The sequence below is a fragment of the Ursus arctos genome, unplaced genomic scaffold (assembly GCF_023065955.2).
Source record: "Ursus arctos isolate Adak ecotype North America unplaced genomic scaffold, UrsArc2.0 scaffold_25, whole genome shotgun sequence".
NCBI classification, from domain to species: Eukaryota; Metazoa; Chordata; class Mammalia; order Carnivora; family Ursidae; genus Ursus; species Ursus arctos.
The window spans coordinates 44,682,202-44,691,269 of NW_026622930.1; positions in this window are offsets into that span (position 1 = coordinate 44,682,202).

A 9,068-nucleotide genomic window follows, 5' to 3' on the forward strand; every position below is an offset into this window, starting at 1 on the left:
CTTGTGAGCAGCTTTAAATGGTAGTCATGTATGCTTTTATATTTAAAGATTTGTGGATGTTAGTGGAAGAAAGAGATGTTTTAAATATGAGTAGTAAATTACTTTCATCATCCATGCAGTATTCACTTTGTTCTTTTATAACTAGTAAAAATGTCTGAGTTCATGTTTTACTTGAATCTTATATGGAACTCCTAATACCTCATAAATTGTCTAAATAATGATAAGAAAGTTGATACTGTCCTTTGACACCTATGAACAGAGATCACTATTAATCTGTAGCCCAGAGATACAGTGATATTTTTAAACAACTTTTAAAAAGTAAAAATCTCATGAGCATATAGCACACTGCACTTTCTTCAGAACAGTGCTGTCCAGTAGCACTTTTTACAATAACAATGTTCTTTGTGCTCTCCAATATGGTAGCCACTAGTCACATGTAGCTAGTGAGCCCTTGAAGAGTAGCTAGTATGATTGAAGAACTGAATTTTTAATTTTAATTGAAATTTAAGTAGTCACACGTGGTTAGTGGCTACTGCGTTGGACAGCATAGCTTTAGATAACATTTAAGCAGTAGTAACTAAGGAAAGTATGTTTTCAATAGGATTTTTAAGACTACTAATTTATTGAAATACAAAATGGAAGCATCAGGATTAAAAATGATCTCTGAGCAAGGGCACAACCGCACTGTTTATGTTGACCGTCTGTTGCATCCGTACAGTATTTAACACCACCTCTCTCCTGCTTCCGTTGTGATACAGCCCTGAGAAAAGCAGCCCTTTCAGTTTTTATTTGCAAGTATCCTGGGTTGCAGAGATGCACAGATTCAAGTGCCAATAATTAGTTTCTGATGAGACTGTCACGTCTTTTTAGTGTTAAAATATTTCACATAGTTAAACCTAATAATCTCTCATTGTAGATGAATTTGAAGTCATTTCACCTCTAAAAGATTGGTCATTTCTCATTTTACCAGTGGACAAACGAACATGGAAGTATATCATTTATACTTTAATTCTGGAAGATCATTCATGCTGATGCAAAGGCAAGTGTTTTTTGGTTTTTTTTTCTGAGAGAACAAGATTTTGCTGTGTTCTCTGGCCATGTCATGTGTCATTCTTGATTCTAGCTGGTCGTGGAGTTTGTAATTCATCAAAAGGGCAGGAGTGGGGTTGGAAAACACCTGGCCTAGGGGGGTGCCAGGCTTGGTACAGTTTCTTCCCACTGCTGGGGAAAGAGCTCAAAGCATATGTTTGTTTGATAGCAATCAGTGTTTAATCATCATATGAAAAGACCTAGGGACAACAAAGACCACCAAAGTGCCAAAATCTATCTTCTACTACTTAAAAAAATGTAAACAATGTAGGGGTTATAATGTAAGGTTTTTATAATGCTAAGAAATAAGCTTATTTTTAGTTGTGGATTTTCATTACTACCTCTTTGCTGTATAAATATATCTCAGTTTTCTAATACTTCAATTTCCTGAGAATCTGTATGTATGTTTTTGTAAATAAAAGAATTTACCATATGCTAGGGGAAGGACCTGGCTTTTAAAGAAATTGTATAAAGACCTTTGTTACTGGATTTGTTAAACAGTGAATCGATTTGAAACTTCTTTAAACATTTTATAGCCTTTTCTGGTCCCCTTGACTGAGGTGTTGTTTTTTTTTGTTTTGTTTTGTTTTTTCTTTTCTTTTTTCTCTCTTTTTTTTTTTTAGTAAACATATTCTTATTTAGTGAGATCTGTGTTCAAGGAAGCGTGTATGCTCATTTGTTAAATTTACAATTGCAAAGATTTGTATGTCTCCTATGTTTTCCTTTCATGCCAAAGAAACACTTTTTTAAAAGCCAGCAGGTTGCACGAGTGGACAAAACTTTTTTGCCCCTTAAACAGGCATTCTTAAGTTTTATTTCCTGGGATTTAGATATTTTCCAGAAGAAAGTCTCTTCAGTTTTTTTAGTTAAAGCTAGTGGTAATCGTCTGTGAAAATACATGTTTTTAGGAATGCCTTACTTCCATTAAGGAAGTAATGACGGTTTTAAGGAACTGTGCTGCATTCAATGCACACTTGCGTGAACCTTTTTAAAGCCAACATGAGCTATAATCGCTTAATTTTATGTGTGTATGTGAACTTCTCAGGAGTCCATGGCCTAACGTGTAGGGGATCGACCGCCGTCACCTTTAGGGCCAGATTTGCCATGATTGCATGCGGCTGTTGATCGTTTTAAGGGGGCTCAACCTGCTGCCTTTAAACTTTGCTGTCTCCCTCCCTCCACCTGTGGCTGTAAACAGTGACTCTGCACAGTCAGCTGGCAGGATACTTGATTCTATTGTGAATGCAAATAAAATTTGTGAAGTCCATCAAGTATTAACTAGGTAAATGTAAACTGATTTCAACCTTGTCTTTGGCCAAGTCTACTTGATAGCTTATGATAATTTGGAAATGAAGTACATCAATATGAATGTGAACATTGTGTTTGAGTTATTGTGGGAATAATTATTCATATTTGGAACCGATAACATTTAAAGTGTTTACTTCCATCCTCCTGGGGCAAGTTTCTTAACTTCTCTGAGCCTTTAGTGATTACTACCTGAAAAGCATATTCTGAAGAATAAATGAGATAATTTATGTAAATTAACTTAACAATTCCTGGTAGCTTAGTGCACAGTAAAGAATAAATGATAATTTATTATTGGTATTTAATATTGGTATATCTATTGTTAATATGCATACCAAATTAGTATATAGTAATTTTGTATTTTGGCATTGGGTTTTGTAGTATCATTTAAACAGTGAAAGTCATCTAAATATTATATTAGATCTTATGAGAGTAGCCCAAACTGTAGCAAGTGAAGAAAAAAAACTTTTTGCCTTTTTAGTGTAGAGAATATTAAACTAGGTAGAAGAATATAACTAGGTCCAACGCCCATGGCCAGTCTGGCCCTATCCATTCCCTACCATCTCTTCTCACATTTTTTTCAAAACAAATCCCAGAGATTATATCTTACCTATAAATATTTCAGTACTTAAATAGTAAGGTCTCATTTTAAATGAAGCCACAATACCATTACACACAGTAATCCTTATTATCGTATAACCAGTATTAATTTTCCAATTTCTAGGAAATTGTTTTTAATAGCAGTATTGAGATGTGTAAAAAGTCGAGGGTAAATACAATGACTACAGAGGAGGCTACTTTTGCAAAGAGCATGAAAGATTTCTGTTACGAGGACAATAGACCCCCAAGGAGGGAAATTTGGAGGTACGGACAAATGATTAAGGGGGAAAAGAGTGGGAAAGTAAGGTTGAAAGCAGGGGCTGTGTCTTGCATCCCCACTACCTAGCGTTTTCCTCTGGGTATAGTAAGATGCAGATGTTTATTGGGGGAAAGATGGAATTGATAAATCTGGTGAAACTGCCAACAGTGACAAAGGAATGACTCTTAGAAGAAGGGTTTGGTTGGGCTTTTGAAACTTAAACCGTGGCAGAAAAGACACTTGGGTGAGCAGGGGAAAAAATGGGTGGTAAAGTAGGCAGAAAATTTTAATGGAGATGGTTCAGCAAGTGAATTCAGGGTGTTTGTTTTCTTTCAGAAGAAGATGAGGTGGGGAAAAGATAAGGATCACCTTATAATCAAACAGCCCAAAACTGTGGTCAAAGGGATCAGTAGAGAAATAATTCAGGGTGAATCTGTCACAGCCATTATCAGAATTTATAAGGAAGTCATAAACTACATGGCTAGAGTTGCCAGAAATGCATCATCGGGAGACTTTTGCTTTTTTGTACTGTAGTTTACACTAAATGCATATAGAGTGTGAATTACATACACAGTTGTGACGCTCATCTCAAACCAGTGAGTCCAATTTTCTTTTTGTTTAAAGAGCATCTGACTGGAGACACAGAAGAACACCTGGATGTGTTTGCACAACCTACTGAGGAGAGGATCTGTGTTCTGGCCTCATACAGGATACTTGGAGCTGCCGGGGTGTGACCCCCTCAGCTCGAGGTGGAGAGACCTATGATTAATGTTCTCTTCTCCAGTGCTGGGAGGGCGGTAGAGTAATAGCAGTAGTAAGTCGGATATCGGCAAGGCTGCCTTCTTGCAGTTTTCAAAGCAGTTTCACCAACTTTTACTCAATCTTTCAAAAGGTCTTTTGAGATGGAAAGATGAAACTGATACTCGAAGTGCTTAAATGACACCTGTGTCCGAGGTCACACAGCAGTGGTGAGACCCGAACCCAGGCCTCCTGAGTCTCCTCTATCTTGTTTTCTTGCCACCACACTCAGTGTTTGATGAAACCCAAAGACGACAGAGTCCAGTATGTTTAATTCTGGTGGATAAAGTTAAAACTTTAATGAATTCTACTAAATTATTTAAATTCATTTGTTGGATTCAGCATAAGCTTTCGATGCTCTCTTAAACTGTTTAATAGGTCCAATTTGTAAAATCCATCGAAGGATTTAGGATCAAGTGATTCTTAATATCTAATTGGTTTCTAATAATTAGGTGTATCGTATCCTTCAAGAGGACTGAAATTGGTTTCTTTTTTAAAACAAATCTTCCTTATGCATTGTCTCATTCTGTGAAGGTTGAAATGAATACTCATATTTAATTTTAAATTTTCCAAATGTGCTTTAGCCTGTGACTCTCTTTTTTTTTTTTTTTTTTTAAAGATTTTATTTATTTATTTGACAGAGAGAGACAGCCAGCGAGAGAGGGAACACAGCAGGGGGAGTGGGAGAGGAAGAAGCAGGCTCATAGCAGAGGAGCCTGATGTGGGACTCGATCCCGGTACGCCAGGATCACGCCCTGAGCCGAAGGCAGACGCTTTTAACGACTGTGCTACCCAGGCGCCCCTAGCCTGTGACTCTCTTGCCATATTTCCAGTAAATTTTTACTTGTCAAATTTCAAATAAGCCCATGGAAATACTTTTTCTTAAAGGAAAGAATGAAGTTCATAGAAAAACTACCTTGATTATTAACCAAGTTGGAAGTCTAAATAAAGTATGTAAAAATAGTTAAAAACATCGTGCAAAATCAGGGTCCTGCTAATATTCTCTTTATAGTGCTAAGCCTATGTTAATGCAAACATTAGGAAATTATTTTTGTATATATATGTATGTGTGTGTATGTATCTGTGTGTATGTGTATGTATGTGTGAACATATTTTTTAAATAGACCCTTTTCCTGGTGCTAAAAACTTGCTTGAATTAGAGTTATCAACTGCTGGCTATCCAATGTGAAGTGACTGGGTTTGCCTAAAAAGCTGCCTTCAAACACAGTAGGACCGCTAATTCGGCAAATCGGTGCCACTTGATAACACGGGGCAGGTCAGGGATAGCAAGCATAGGGTGAAAGAAGAACTTTGTCATCTCCCTACTCATAAAAATGGGGTTATCAATATTTGCCTTTCAGGTTGGTGCTGTGGGTTCCACTGGAGTGTAACTCCCGGACAGTAGGGAATTTGTTCATGGCTGTATGTTTTCACTGCCTAGAACAGTGCCTGGAACATATGAGGCATAAACTAGTTTGTTACATAAATGTATTAATGGATGCAGATCGCTCTTTATGGTACACAACAGAAAGTTTTCAGACTTAAAATCATCAGAGGTATCAAAGGTGTTAACTGGCTTGACAATCAGTCTTTATGTATTTGCTTCCCTCCCTTTCTCTCCCCTTCCTACATTCTTCAAGGGAAGTATACATCCTCTCCTGACGTTCTTTACCTCTACAGCATAAGGTCATGAGAGCTTGTGTTCTGCCAGGAGGCAATAGCTCTCTTCCGTTATCTATTAATTACCAAGGACCTGCGCTGAGCCAGGCATCATGCTAGGCACTGAGATGACAGAGTCCATTGAATGGCTCCTGAGAGGTTCCCAGGCCAACCTGCTCTGTGTGACACGCAGAGGTGATCACCAAGTTATTATGATTGCAGAGATGCTGACAAGGCAACAACTCTGGAGAATCAGTGAGATCCCAGGTATTTTTCTTTCTGGATTATTTTCCTGCACTTTTTAAAAGTGTGTGAATATAAAGTATAAAGAAACCTATTGTGAATATAAAGATTTTTTTTATCATGTCAGACATTCAAATCCTCAGACACATAAATCCAAATACAATTAACCCTGAATCATAAATTAGACCTAAGAATTTGAACAAGAAAGTTTTATGGAAATTGAGATATCTGATTTATATATTTTATCCCGAATGAACTAACTTTTCACAAACCTAATGCAGTTGGACACTTATTTATTTTAAAGTTATTCATACATAACCAGTTATGAGGAATAACTTCAGTGCTTTTATAACTAACAGTGCTTATTAAAAACTTACAGTGTGCATGTTCAAGTTTGTCTAATGTGTAACCTAAATTTTCCCATTCCTTGGCCACCTGATATTGCTGCTTCTGTCTCCCCCACCCAAAGAACCTTGTCAAATCAGTTCTCTACTCCAGTTGCTGGTGAAGCCAAGAACAGGAACATACATACCTTTCTAGCAAGCAGCCTACTGACAGCAAGGAGAATCAAGGCCAAAAAACAGGGTCATTTTTATATATAGAAAAATAGATGGAAGCAAAAGGGACCCAGTCAGCTCGGGCCAACAGTCCGGTTACCTATATAGGCAGAAGAAGGGGAGAGAATAGTAGTAGAGATTTTGTGGATTGAAGTAGAGTGTTCTGAGTCTTAATACAGAATGATTTTACAAAAAGACATTTAAAAATATTGTAAGGATATAATTTTTGTCCAAATGAATGTCAGCAAAAATCATTACATCTACTTTGAAAGGTAGGCAGCCTTTTTGCTTCGTTTGCCTTAACCAGGGAAAAATATGATTGACTTCTCTGTGTGTGTGTGTCAACCATATTTTCTTTTCTTTTCTTTTTTAAGATTTTATTTATTTGACAGAGAGACAGCCCATACGTAGGGGGAGTGGGAGAGGGAGTAGCAGGCTCCCTGCCGAGCAGAGAGCCTCATTCCAGCTGGATCCCACACCTTGAGATCTTGACCTGAGCCGAAGGCAGAGGCTTAATGGACTGAGTCACCCAGGCACCCCGTCAACCATATTTTTGACTTGGTTGGGAAGTACTGAATTCTCTGAATGGTCCATAACTATTGTGTGAGCCTAACTTTTTTTTTTTTAAACCTTAGGGATTTGATTGAATTAACTACTAGCTTATGTATTTCGATACATAGGTAGAGGGATACCTGGGAAGTAATTTTAATCCTTTCGGTCCCACGTCTGAACATGGAAAATGAATCCACATTGGGCAGACAGTGGAAAACCATGCAGCACAAACACGGAAGGAGCTGTGGGTTGTTGCCGGCATTAGAAGAGATGTTTCAATTCCCAACTGGAACACATCATTTAGTCATCTGACTTTTACTGATCAGGTACTATGTGCCAGACATTGAGCCTGGCCCTGTAGAAGAAAACCTCCATTCTTTTCACATCAAACCATCTGTGAGGTCCAAGGCGGCAGAAGTCCAGGGAAGGGAAGATGAAGTGCTAATGGAAGGCCTGGGGGTCCTGCAGTTTCTTGTATTCTCCAAGCAGACAGTCCCTATATTCTAATGGAAAGCTCGGGAACACTTCAATAAAGGTTGGGATGTGTGGTGAGTCAGAGCTCTGCAAGACAAATTTTGAAAGATTAATTAGGAAACAAGGGAGAAGTCCTCTTCCCTGTAAGCAGTTTCAGACTGGGCGTTACAAGTAGTGCAATTTGGCTGGATCTGTGCAGCAGTTTAATTTCCTCTTTTCAGGTCGTAACCAGCGTGATGGAGCCTCTCTCTGTCCCTCCTCTTCAAGGCAAAATTCCAGAAGGCACCTGCGAGTACCTTGTGTGTGTGGTCCACCTCCAGCAGCGAAGACCTTCAGCTGCCCGCCCCCTTCCAGAAGCGTCTCGGCCACAGAGCGCTGCTGGGCCCCATGGTAGGCGTCGTCCTAGAGCTGCGCGACTCCGAAGGCTGAGGCTTGTGGCCAGTCAAGGCCCAGCGGCCCTGCCCCGGGCCCCGGCGCCGAGGGGGGGCACGCCGGCTGCCCTCTGAGCTCAAGCCGGCTTGCTCCGGGTCCCTGCAGACGAGCGCCCCGAGGGCTGGTCTACAGGGCACATCTGCTTCCCTAGGAACCCCGCTGGCAACGCTGCTCCGCGTGTCCGGAGGGCTCGGAGGCTGGTGTAGCCACCGAGGCCCTTTCCGAAAACAGCGTCCGGACTAACCATCTTTGTGTTTCTGCCCATCACGGACGACGGGCTATTGGAGGCCTGGGGCAGGAAACCCAGAGCCGCCTCCAGGGCTGTGGTTTAAGGGAAGGATCGTGGAAAGGCTCAGCCTGATCCGAATGAAGTCAGGGTGAAAAGCCCTGCTGGGAGTCAGAGAGCTTTGGATTCAAATCATGACTGTGTTTGAATTTGGATGAGTTATTTAGATACTTGAAGCCTCCATTTTCTCATCTGGAAAATAGAAATAATTAAAGTGCATATATTTGTGGTGATGATTGAATGTTAGCAACAGCGGTGACGTGGTAGACTCAAATGTATCAGCACCCTCGTTTAATGCTGAAGTATTCAGAGCCTGTTTCACGCAAGGCAGTCCCAGGACACAGCATCAACTTGTCCAGCTCTCCGGGGTGTGAGGATATAAGGGTAGAACCCATAAGACCACACAAGTGGTGGCTGCCACCTGGGCTGAAGAACCCATCCTCTGATCCTTTTGGACCTTTGGGACAAATGGGACCAAAGTCAGGCCACCAAGGCCTGGATGATAGTGTTCTACAGCCAGAGGAGTCCTGTGTGTGGGAACTACCGAAAGACAAATACTGCACGGTCTCACTTATACAAGGCAACTAACAGAGTGAAGCCCGGAGAAGCAGTGTGTAGAATGACGGGTGCCAGAAGCTGGGGCGGAGGATGGGGAACGGGAAGAGGTTGGTCAAGGGGTATAAAGCTTCACTTTTGCTGGATGAATGAGTTCCAAAGATCTAACATACTGCAAAATGTTTACAGCTAACAATACTGTATTGTATACTTGAAACTTGCTAAGAAAATAGATCTTAAGTGTTCTCACCATACACAC